Source organism: Lissotriton vulgaris, chromosome 2_1 (genome assembly GCF_964263255.1).
Source record: "Lissotriton vulgaris chromosome 2_1, aLisVul1.2, whole genome shotgun sequence".
NCBI classification, from domain to species: domain Eukaryota; kingdom Metazoa; phylum Chordata; class Amphibia; order Caudata; family Salamandridae; genus Lissotriton; species Lissotriton vulgaris.
In genome coordinates this window covers 779,237,588-779,249,775 of record NC_141687.1, presented here as the reverse complement: position 1 = coordinate 779,249,775, position 12,188 = coordinate 779,237,588, and the positions used below count along the sequence as shown (strand labels likewise).

Sequence of the window (12,188 nt, the reverse complement as noted above, 5' to 3'; positions counted from 1 at the left end):
GAATATTTTAAAGAAATGGGGAGATGTAGAACAGTGGAAAGGTAGATGGATGAAAAAAACAAAAAGAAGAGGCAGCTGGTAAAGGAGCGTCTTTGTTTCCGTTGAGAGAGACAGAATAAGTTGAAAGGGCGTGTCTGATGAGAGAAGTTCCAGGTGGTGGATATGTTCACGTTCCTTGGACGAGAAAGGATATATTAGCCGTCACAAATTATTTTACCAGGCTAAGGGAGAAACCAGTTAAGTGGTACAAAGAGGTAGAGAGGTGTTTGAAAGTTTCAAAGGTTTTGTTAAAGGATCTAGATGGTTTGTTTGAGATTGTCATTCCAGCAGATTTGTGGACAGAGTGTAAGATCCCTGTCGATTGGCCAAAAGAAGAATGTCCTAGAGATCCTAAAACAGGTGCACCATCTGATGAGGTGATAAAAAATATAATCAGGTAATCACCTTTTTGAAAGGGAACATTTCCCCAAAAGAAACAGATTGGGTTACGATTGATAGGACAAACCAAGAACCAAAGGAGTCAGTAGACAGCTACTATGAAAGGTTGTTGCAGGTATTCAAACAGTACAGTGGATTTGAGAATATTGGAGACAAAGATATGGGACCTTTTGTGTTTCGTTTTGTGTTTGAATTGAAACCAGAAATTAGAAACATGATTTAGCAACATTTGATCTACTGGCAGAGCAAAATAATTGACAAAATTTTACGGTATATGAATATCGTAATGATGATATTGAATAGAGACATAAAAAGTTATAAGAGAAAATGATGTGGGCACAAGTGGAGGTAGCAGAGCAGCAAGAAGTAAACAATGGTTCTCAGACAGGTTACCAGATGAATGGTCAGAATCAAATTGGACAAGTACCCAGTGGAGGTAGAGGTAGAGGTAAAATGAGTAAAGAAGAGGCTAAGAAGAAATTTCCTTGTCATGCGTGCGGAAAATATGGACATTGGAAGAACGAGTGTAGATCTGCTCAAAAGAATAATGGGGTAAATCAAAATTTAAACCCACAGATGCAGAATGAGGTGGTTGTGAATCAACAGCAGCAGCAGCAGGTAGTTGCTCCACAGTTACAGGTACCACAAGCTCCTATGCCAAATAATGTGAATGCTCAAGTGAAGAGGTGCAGTGCGAACACTGGATTTCACAGAGGTGATCAAGTTGGTAAGAATCAAAATGTGCAAATGGTTCTGCAATACTGGTTGCAGTGCAATGAGAATGATTCAGGTACATCTCAATGACGGTTCCTGAGGAGGGAGAAAAAGTGCATACTTGGTGCATCTTTGGTGGTGGATCAGTCAGGCCCATTTGTTGATGGAAAGGTGGAAGGTAATGATATTACATTCTTAGTGGATACTGGTGCTACCCGTTCTACTGTGAGTGCAGCAGAAATTCCGAAACTACCCCTCTTGGGAGAAACTATCCAAGTTGTAGGAGTCTCGAACACCAGTCACAAATCCAATAGAAGTTCATATTTGGAGTTTCAGAGAGATGCACTGTTTCGTGGCATGTGACTCGAGTCCAGTAAATCTTTTGGTAAGAGATTCATTGTGTAAAATTAATTGTACTGGGTTTTAGACACCTGAGGAGGATGTTGCATTTAAGATGATGCTAGCAAAGCAAGGGACAGAAGTGGATGAGTGGTTTTCACTTCTCACAGAAGAGAATTTGCCCGAAGAATTACAAAGGGCAGTAAGGTCGGATGCATGGGATTTTACAGGAAAAGAAATTGGCCTAATGACAAATGTAGATCCGATTCAGATTATGGTGAAAGAGGGTGCCATATATCCAAACACACCTCAGTACAAAATCAGTCCGGAAGTAATTGCAGGAGTCACTCCTGTGCTTGACCAAATGATCGAACAGGGAATTCTGAAAGAAATATTGAGTAGTCCTTATAATTCGCCTATTAGAGGAATTAAGAAGCCCAGTGGAAAATACAGAATAGTGCAGGATTTAAGAAAAAATTGTAGTAACTTCTTGTCCAGTAGTGCCAAATCCAGCAGTAATCCTTTAACAAGTTCCGTGCGATGCTAAATGGTACACAGTGATTGATTTGTGCGAAGCATTTTTCTCGATTCTTTTACATCCGAAAAGCCAGTATTTGTTTGCATTCCGGTTCGGAGACCGTGTTTTGGCATGGTGCCGAGTTCCTCAAGGGTACTCAAAGAGTCCTTAATTTTTTATCAGATTCTGAAAAGATGTTTGGAGATTTTAATCATGCCAGGAAATTCAGTTTTGGTTCAGTGCATTGATGACCTGTTAGTGGCAACAAAGACACAAGAGGCGTGTGTGACAGATACAATTGCCTTACTGAACCATTTGGCAGAAAGAGGACACAAAGTGTCACCAGTAAAATTGCAATTTTGTAAACAGGAAGTCCAGTACATAGGACACAAAATAGAAAAAAAGGAGTCAGAAAGGTGACACCTGAAATAATTTATGTGATTAAACAAATGAGCCCACCTAAAACTCAGAAAGTTCAAATGTTTTTGGAATGGTTGGATACTGTAGACAGTGGATCAGTGGTTTCTAACTGATTGCAAAACCTCTACGAGGTTAACACGAAAAGATGTGAAAGATCTGATTTTACTGGATGATGAAAGTATGGAAGCCTTTACTAAATTACGAGACAGTCTTTGTCGAGCACCTGCATTAGGAATGCCAGATTATGCAAAGGATTTTGCGTGGTACTGCACTTTCCGTCTTAACTCAGAAACATGGAATGGCACGACGTCCAGTAGCATATTTTCCTGCTACTTAGGATTCAGTGGCTGCAGCATTGCCAGGCTGTTTGAAAGCAGTAGCTGCTACTTGTGTGAGTCTGGAACAAAGTGAAGCAATTGTGATGGGACATCCAGTCAAGATATATGTGCCATATTCGGTTGAGATCCTTTTGACACAAACGAGGACGCAGTATATGACATATAGTCGGCTGACTAGGTACGGAAAAGTGAAAATGTGACTGTGGTGAGGTGCAAAACCATAAATCCGGCAACTCTGTTGCCGAATTCATGTTGTGAGGAAGTAAGAGAGGAGGCGGATCACGATGGTTTGGATGTGACAGAATTGTGCACAAAACCCAGGCTTGATATTCAGGACGTCCCATTGGAAGAATCAGACTGTGAGATGTTTGTTGATGGATCATGTTTGAGGAATGAGATGGGTGAATTATGCACTGCCTGTGCTGTTTGCACCATAGCAGGAGTTTTAGAAGCATCCTGTCTAAAAGCGGTAAACTTTGCCCAAATGGCTGAATTCATCGCTCTGATTAGAGCGTGCAAAATTGGCCAAAAGCTTGAGAGTAACCATATTTACTAATAGTCAATATGGTTTCTGGGTGCTCCATGACTTCGGTCAGCTATGGATGCAAAGGGGAGTTCTGAATTCTTCAGGTTCCCAATAACAAACAGCAAAACTGTAAAATATTTATTGGATGCTTTATAATTGCCCAAAAAGATTGCAGTGGTTAAATGTTCCGCACATAGGCCAGGAGATGATTATGTGACGAGGGGCAACAGATACGCCGATCAGGTAGCACGTTTCATTGCACGAAATTTAATAGCCTTAAACAGAGGGATAGAAAAAGAAAATACCAATTGCCATCTTATGTTCTCATCTTCATTTGAAACTTGGGATGAGGTTAGACAGTTGCAGGAAGAAGCAAGTAATGAGAGAAAGGAAATTTGGAAAAATTCAGGCTGCAGAAAGAGAGCAGAGGACGAAGTATGGGTCTATATAGACGAAAGACCAGTCATGCCAGATATTTTACTGTTTCAAATGGCAAGGGTATACCATGGAATTGCACATGTTGAAAGAGACGCAATGATCCGGCTCTTCAAGCAGTCATGGTATATCCCAAAATTCAGGGTAATTGCAGAGAGTCTGTGCCAGCAAAATTCAGGCAGGAAGGCAGTTGTTAACTGGGGACGAATTGGAAAAGCAGCTGGACCATTTACCCATCTGCAATTGGATTTCATTGAGCTCCCCCCATGCAATGGGTTGAAATATGTGTTGGTTGTCGTTTGCTTGTTCTCTCGCTGAGTGGAAGCCAATCCAACGAGAAGGAATGATAGTCTCACTGTCGCAAAGCTGCTACTAAGAGAGCCGATCCCAAGATTTGGATTTCCAGTCACTTTACAGACAGAGGAACCCATTATAATAATGAGATATAATTCGGAAGATTTGTGCAGCATTACAAACTGAGCAGAAGCTGCATTTTGCCTATCGACCTGAGCTATCTGAAGTGGTCGAGCACATTAATGGCACTATAAAATCAAGGTTAGGAAAAGTGTGTGCATCCACAACACTGAAATGGCCTGACGCTTTACCCCTTGTATTGATGAGTCTTAGAAGCATTCCTGACAAAAAGATGGGATTGAGTCCTCATGAAGACCTAATGGGGATAGCAATGAAACAAGCATATATGTACCAGTGAACAAACTGACGAATATGTCTGATGAGCTAGTGCTTGATTATTGCAGAGGACTGGCTGATCTGGTACGTTCTGTGTCTCACGAGGTTGGAGGGAATGCCAGTACAGCACAGCCGAATCAAGCTCATGATCGGAGTCCTGGACAGTGGGTTCTCGTAAAGAAACACGTGAGGAAATTGTTTGTAGAACCCAGATGGAATGGACCCTACTAAGTGATTCTGGTAACGACGACAGCAGTGAAGTGTTTTGGTTTGCCAAATTGGAGTTCCAAGTCCGCTTGAAAGACAAGAAGAGCAGCAACTGGTAAACTAAAGTCAAAGACCAGAGGCTGAAGTGTGTGAAGCTGAAGAATCTAAAGTGACAAATTCTGAAGAGCAAACAGATGATAGACAGCCAAGCACAAGTCAAATCGAGTGGGCACCAGCTACTGGGTCTCAAGAGACTGCTGTTGAACCAGAAGAAAGGGAAGATACTGAATGTCAGGAAAAAGAACCAATAAGAGAAGGGCCAAGTAAAAGAACCTGTGAACCAAAAGAAGAAGGTGAAGGAGTTGTTCAATCTAAGAGAGCAAGAAAGGGTGATAATTGGTCAAGTGGAGCGAAAAGACTGAAATACACTCTTGTGAGGAGAAAGTCAAAGAGAAGACCAGATCAAATGAATGGGTCTCAAGTCAAACAGAACCAGAAGAGTCAGGAGAAGAATTAGTACAAAAAACAAAGAGAGTAAGAATTCCAAGCGAGAAATACACAGCACCAGAATGGACGTATATAATCTTATAAGAAATAGAAATTGAAATCTCAGATACAAGTGAAGAAAAATACAGTACTGACACTGAGCAAGTTGATGAAAACGAAGATGTATTAAAGCTTGTTTATGTAGTGTCTTTTTATTAACATTCATGTGGATATTATTAACCATCATTGTACATATTCTACATATTCTAACAATACCTAATACCAGAAACAATACTAATGATGTAACAAGGGAAGGAGTGAGTGATGTTACTAAAGAAACCCCTAATACTAACGTAGAACAAATAGATGGAAGAATCTTTCATCATGATAAATCAATTAATGATTTCTCGTTAAATGTTTTTACTAAATTGTTGTACGAGTACGTTAATACAATGAATCTGAATGATTGTTATGTGTGCATGCAATTACCTTTGTCTGTTTCAGAGGGGATGACCTATCATCACCTATCTTTACTATATAGTGTGTCTTGTAGTGTCTTAACCAGCCCCTTCTACGTGACGGAGAAGCTGGAGTATCATTATTACAATATAGATTTAGTATTTTCAGAAATACCTATTATAAAGGAGCTGAACAAGGTTTTAAGTTGTAAAAATGTACATTATATGGGAGAATTCTTCCATATTACCAAGACACTAGATATAGAATATGCTTATAAAAAATAATCTAACATGTAGTTTACAGGTTGAAGAAAAAGTGTTCATAGATATGGTAGAAAATAGAAGAGAAAGTTTCCAAAGAAAAGCTGCTGAAGAGAAGTCACAGTTACCACCATCGGCTTTCAGGGAGGGAAATTATGAGAAAGGCTAAAGAAACGCTGCAATGTTCCTGGATTGGTATCAGAAAGGAAAAATCTGTTTGCTTAGGATGGGGGTTGAAGGGTGGAACTGATCCTGTTTTCCCAGGAGTCTGTTATGCGTGTGGTAAGAAAGCCTATTACAGGTTGCCTGCACATTGGTATGGTAGTTGTTATTTTGCAATTGTTTTCCCAAAGGTCTACCATGTAGACAAAAACAATAACAGAATCAATTAAATAAAACAGTGGCTAACACGTAACAAGTGAGCGTGTTTCTCTGAAATAATAGGTGACATTTCAGGTGCACTGATACCATCAGTTGGAGTAGTTCTGAATTCACATAAAATTCGAAAGTTGTCCACAGTGGTTGATCGTTTATCAACAGATACTGCTGGTGGGTTCTTGATGATTGACACAGAAATGGTTGCAATCAGATCAATGGTTTTGTAAAATCAACTTGCCCTTGATATCTTATTGGTAAAAGAGGGTGGATTCTGTGGCATGTTAAAAATCCAACACTGCTGCACTTATATCCCTGACAAAAGTAAAGGTATTGAGGGATATATTAAGAATATTACAAAATTACTTGAAGATTTGACCCAACTGGAGGTTGACGGTGTCTGGGGGAGACTTGGTAAGAGTTTCTCTTCTGTAGGTAAATGGTTTTCTACCTTTGGAAGTAGCGTATTAGGGAAATTATTAATGCCAATCATTACAGTAGCTATAGTAGCCTTAATAATATTAACAATATATAAATGTTGTAAGTGTAAATGTGGAAGAAAAGAGATAAAATAGAACTAGAAGAGATGAAAGGAGATTTTGTACAGATGAAAAATGTAGATCAAAATAGAATGAAAAGAGAAAAGAGCACTGAATTTTAGATAAATGAAGATGGCACTTGGTATGGTGGATTTTTCATGATGGCTCCAGAAAGCCATCTGAGGAGAGATTGATGGAGCAGGGTTTTCGCAAAAAGAAACCTTCTCGGATTCACGCCCCAATAATACATACTAACAGTCTGCAATGGAAACTAACATCCAAGCCACCTGAAACACACGGGAAAACCACTTCGCACATGCGTGCACTAATGTGAAATAATACATGGCAGAACTAAGGCGCATTTTACATTGCGCTTTGAAAGAAACAAGAAATAATGCATGACTAGGCCGCATTTTGCATTTTGCACCTTGCTTTAAAAATAATAAAAAAAAGCCTCTTTGCTAAAAGAAAACCCTAATATGGGATAGTGCAAAGGTGGGTGGCAAACAGTGAAAAGTGCATTTCATGTAATTAATAAATGCCTGTGTTTTGTTCGTAATAGTGAGATGACAGGCCTGAAATGCCTAAAGTTGGCATGATAGTTGAGCTGGAGATAAAAACATGAAATAATAAAGAAAATAGAAAAGACTGAGCACGGCAGAAGAGGTGCAAAGGTCCGAGGTCGATCAGCTGAGAAAGACATTGTTTGCCTGTCAAGAAACAAGACTGCCCGGCCCGTGGGACCGAAAGTCAGCATATATACTTTTTCCGTAGACACCAGAAAGGGGACTCATGAGAACTATGAAAATGTTACATATAAAAGGAACAAATGTATTTGCATTCACTAGTCATGGATTACGTGATGGGAATGTTGGAATTAATTAGAGGCTACAGAATCATGAGTGTGGTCATGGTGGTATGATGAGCCACCCCTCGGACCATCCAATGAAGAATTGTGTTCTATGAATTGCTTCAACCAATGTGGGTTGGACATGTAGGTTTTAAAGTATAACTCGGGTGCCATTTGGGTGTGGTTTAGCAGAAGGAGGCAGCAGGAGAGATGGGGTGGTGCATCGCTGTCCATCGGTTTGCAGAGATGCCTAGCTGTTCCTGTTTCTATTCCTATCCCTGTCCCGTTCTTGAGTTCTGAACTCTTTGTTCCCTGGCTATATTTCAGGGGACTACTACCTCCTTGGCCAGGGGGCTGGTATTTCACTGATCCTTGGTTTAGTATTATCCTTCTGACTCGTACTTTGCATTATCATTTACAAATGTATTTTTGTCTCTGAAACTTATGTTTCTTCATCTATCCACTCCTTCGTGTGCATATCGTTCATTTGATGATCGGTATGACACTATTTGCAATTTTGCTGATGTTTTTCTCTTCCTCTTGTGAATTTCATTGTTTGCATTTGTAACCTGTATGCGATGAGCATTAATTATTCACATTTACTTGAGATAAACCTTATTAATCTTACCAAGAGTCTGTGATTATTTACTTAACTAGATAGATAGATAGTACTAATATTACCATCAACTACTCAACTAATTGGTCCATCGACCAGATGAAAGAGACTGGATATACAGGTTTAGTTATGCATTTAGAAATGTTAGACACAAACCTGTAAAGGAAACATTAAAACTTGACCCCCAGCGCAATAGGGATTTGGGTGAATGTGTATGGGCCATTTGTATGTCATGTTATCAAGTATAGATCCCTGATTAGGTGTTGCGCTAGATCACGCACTTCATATTCCCGCATGTTAGGACAATACTGTACTATGGCTCAATCAAAAACAGAGCTGAAAATCATAAAAATTCTTAATTCTGTACCATTTCCCACGGTGAAAGGCCTGACTTTCTTTTCTGTACATGTCTAACTGGTTTTCTATCTAACAATGATAGTCATTGCTGTATGCTGTTCACCCTGCATTATCAATTCAAACTATGAAAATCTTTCATGTTCTTATAATATATATTCTACTATGTTATACAATTATGTATTATCATAATTTGTTGTGGGTTGTAAAGTTCTCTGCAACCCTTTGAGCTTGCCAATGCTATATAACCCTTCTAATAAATACATAAATTAATCCAAATACTCTTAGATTAAGGAGTTCAAGCTGTGTTGCTCAAGTGGATACAAACCAAGTCTACGGAGGATTTCACACCAAATTCATTCACATGCAGAATACATTTGCTCAATAACAGGTTAAACTTAACCTATATAGCAAGGCTTACCAGCTATTCACCAGCTGAACAGACGGCGTTTTAAGAAGATTGTCAGGCAGTAAATTAATTTCCTTCATTATGTTGGGCAACCTCACAGGCAGCTCTTGACGTAAAAACATATAGGATGTTTTTTCGCAGGCATTTTCAGATCCTATTGGAAAAAATAAATTGTAGGTAGAAAAAAAATTACTTGCATTAAATAATAAAGCAGATCACCCGATTATTCTGCACATTTTAAGAGGCCATTCAAGAACATTAACTATTGTATCAATGATGGAATTAAATTTTTGGTGTTATCACAAGTGAACTGAATACTTGATATTTTAAGGAACTGTTTCTATACAATTGAAAACAAACCTGGGCATCTATTCACGGTCTGCTTTCACTACTGGACTAGGTTATTCAGTTGACCACGCATTAATTGGCACGTGCAACGTCGATCTAAGTGTGGTTCTTAAATTCCCGATTAGCTATAATCAAATAAGTCTACTTGAGCTTTATGTAGCTCGAGCCAAGTCATTGTCGAAGTCAGATCACTTCACAATCAGGCCACAATTTATGAAAGTGTCAATAACTGCACAGAACCTTACATATTTTAATTTTCCTGAGACAAATCTGTGTCCACATCAATATAAAGTTTGGCAATTGCTTCACATTATTTTAGTTGAATGAATGAATGTAGTATTCTTAGAGCAGTACTGATATCCAAGATGTGACGATTTGGGTGTATTACATGGTGTGGTCGTGCAACCTTACCATGTAATTCAATCGCAAATACTGTCTTGTGTCCAGTCAGGCTCATATGCAAAACTTGAACTCAACCGTGGGTAGCTGTGGCTTCCAGCATCAAGGCTTAAACAAAGGAACTAGTGTAAAGCATTTAGAAGCACCAAGCAACTAAATAAGAAACTCTTGCAACATGAAAGAAATCCGACACCAATTTATAAGAATAGATTATATTTTTATGAGTTTTTAGAGACCAAGATGAGTAAAATTCACCAGAGGTTTCCAGAGATTGTTTTTTAAAGAATACATAAGTCTCAGTTAAACTGTAAACAATCAATGGTAAATGTAAAGTTTGTAAACTTTTGAAAATCTTGAAAGAAGTAGTGTTTCACTACTCCGGCATGATTGGGGTGACCCGATTTGGCAGTGAGAAGATCAGGGGGGCCACTAGGGAGTATTTGGACAGATACTTGGCCACCAAAGCATTCTCCAGTCCTGAACGTTTTTTTAAAACTTTATTTATTAAATTTTAAACAACAACTGAGTAGGTGTACACAGTCTTCAACATATCTCCATCCAGTTGTTTCCATATAGTAGCAGAGTCCAGTGACCTATCAATCAATCATGCATGTTTACCTACGCCATAATGTGAGAGTAAGAACATGCCATACAGTTGCTGCTGCCGGACAGGGTTTTTTGCGAACACACGCCGATACTCATAAGCACTTTACCCCTCCACACTGGAGGCTCACTTATGCCACAAGACGTAGCTCTTCTTTCCTTTTGATGACAGACATTCCATTTGGACTAAGGAATTTTGAATACTTACTCCTCATGGAAGGAGACAGTGTTATACGTCATTGACATTTGTCAATATTACTTATTGCTAAACTCTGTTTAACTGTGACATGAACCATGTCATCTTACCTTAACCCTAAAGAAGCCCTTGTGAAGGGTGAAACGTGTTTTCCGTTTGTGTACTAAGAACTTTCTGGAAAATAAAGTCTTACTACTAAACTTACTACGCCTGTGGAACTAATTTTGCTTTGTATGAACTACAATTTGTTGCTCCTATGTGTTGCCTCTCATCAATCTTTTTTCCCACATGCCATGCAGTGAATGTAGCCAGTTCTGAACTTTACAGCATGGCAGCCATAGATTTGAATGGAGTGGTCCAAATGCTGAGGATGCAGAAGATAGAGGATGCTCTGGGTGCTGTGAGTTCGACAGGGGTGTCCTTGCAGTTCTTTCTCAGTCAAGGGATGAGGTGGGGCAACTTTAGCCACAGAGTTCGGGCCCCTCAAAACCCTCTTTGAGCCTGTAAAGGTCAGCTAAGGCTGGGCTACCGGTCTCTGTACACAGTGGCTTGAGCGATATCCTTTGGATGAGGCTAGTGTCCCCCTTGGGTGACCAATCTGGACACAGGCAACACGCTTGGGTCCGACAAGCTCGGTGCAACTTTTGGCCATTGAGGATCGGTCTCTTGGGGCACTCGGGGTGGACAGCGGCCATTCTCCAGAAGTGACTTCTTTCATCTGGGGCTTGGGAGCGACTTTGCCTCAAACCAGTAGCCACAGGCACATTCTTCTTTTAGCTATCCCAAGGTGTGACAAGTGCAGCCCAGCAGACAGAGCAGTCTCTCCTTGCCTTGTCCAAGGCTCAGCAGGGCAGTCCTTCTTCTGGCCTTCTTCTGTTAATCCATGATCTGAGGTTCAGGGTGCCAGGGGTGCAATATTTATGCCCAGAAAGTGCCATGGGGGGAGATGCGGTCACTAGTCAATAAGTTTCAAGGATCCCTCCCACCTATGATGACTTCCGGCTATGTGTTGCATCTAGCAATCCGAGGCTGCACTATTATGCCCAATCCCAAGATGTCTGAACCCTTCCTTGGAAGATAGGAGTTAGGTAGCCCACCCTAGAGGTGTGGCTACTTGGGGGCTATGCACTCACAGGAAAACCAATTTGGGCACTGGTTTCCCCTCTTAGTTCTCACAGCCAGCCTTTCTACATGAACAAAGGGGCAACCTCTCTGCAATGTGATCACCATTTTCCCATCAAAGGCGGCTTCGCCTTTGAAGCTCGCCCTTTGGGCCAATACCATGAGTGGCTTCCAGCAAGAGGGAGGTAAAACCTCCCTCTGTTGCAAGCTACTATTGTTCCTAATCCCGGGAGTCGTTCACACTACTATCTAGGTGAGCAGAAAGCTGTCTGGTGGCCAGCAACTGTGTGAGTTCACTGGACAAACTGGGCTACTTTCTAAAAGTTGCTTTTCAATATAAGTTACATAAAACTTTATGTTGGCATCAAGTTGTGTTTAATACCATGCAGGCCCGGTCCGTGCAGGGCGTTATACCGGGCGGTGACGTCAGGCGGGGGAGGGGCAGGGTGGGGGGGTTGTAAAATGCGGGATATGGACCATTACAGGTAAGTAACGAAATAAATAAATAAAACGAAGGCATTTTTTAGGGGAGACTTACGTATAAAGTT

At 40.3% G+C, this 12,188-nt stretch overlaps 1 protein-coding gene across 1 annotated transcript in view; it reads right to left on the bottom strand.

The window, feature by feature from the left end:
* The window catches only part of LOC147731152 (integrin alpha-6-like), a 132,974-nt gene extending 123,853 nt beyond the window's left edge, over positions 1-9,121 (bottom strand). The window contains 1 exon segment of the mRNA XM_086956135.1: positions 8,985-9,121. The gene's annotated coding sequence lies outside the window, so the exon portion shown is untranslated.
* Between the last annotated feature and the right edge of the window lie 3,067 nt (positions 9,122-12,188).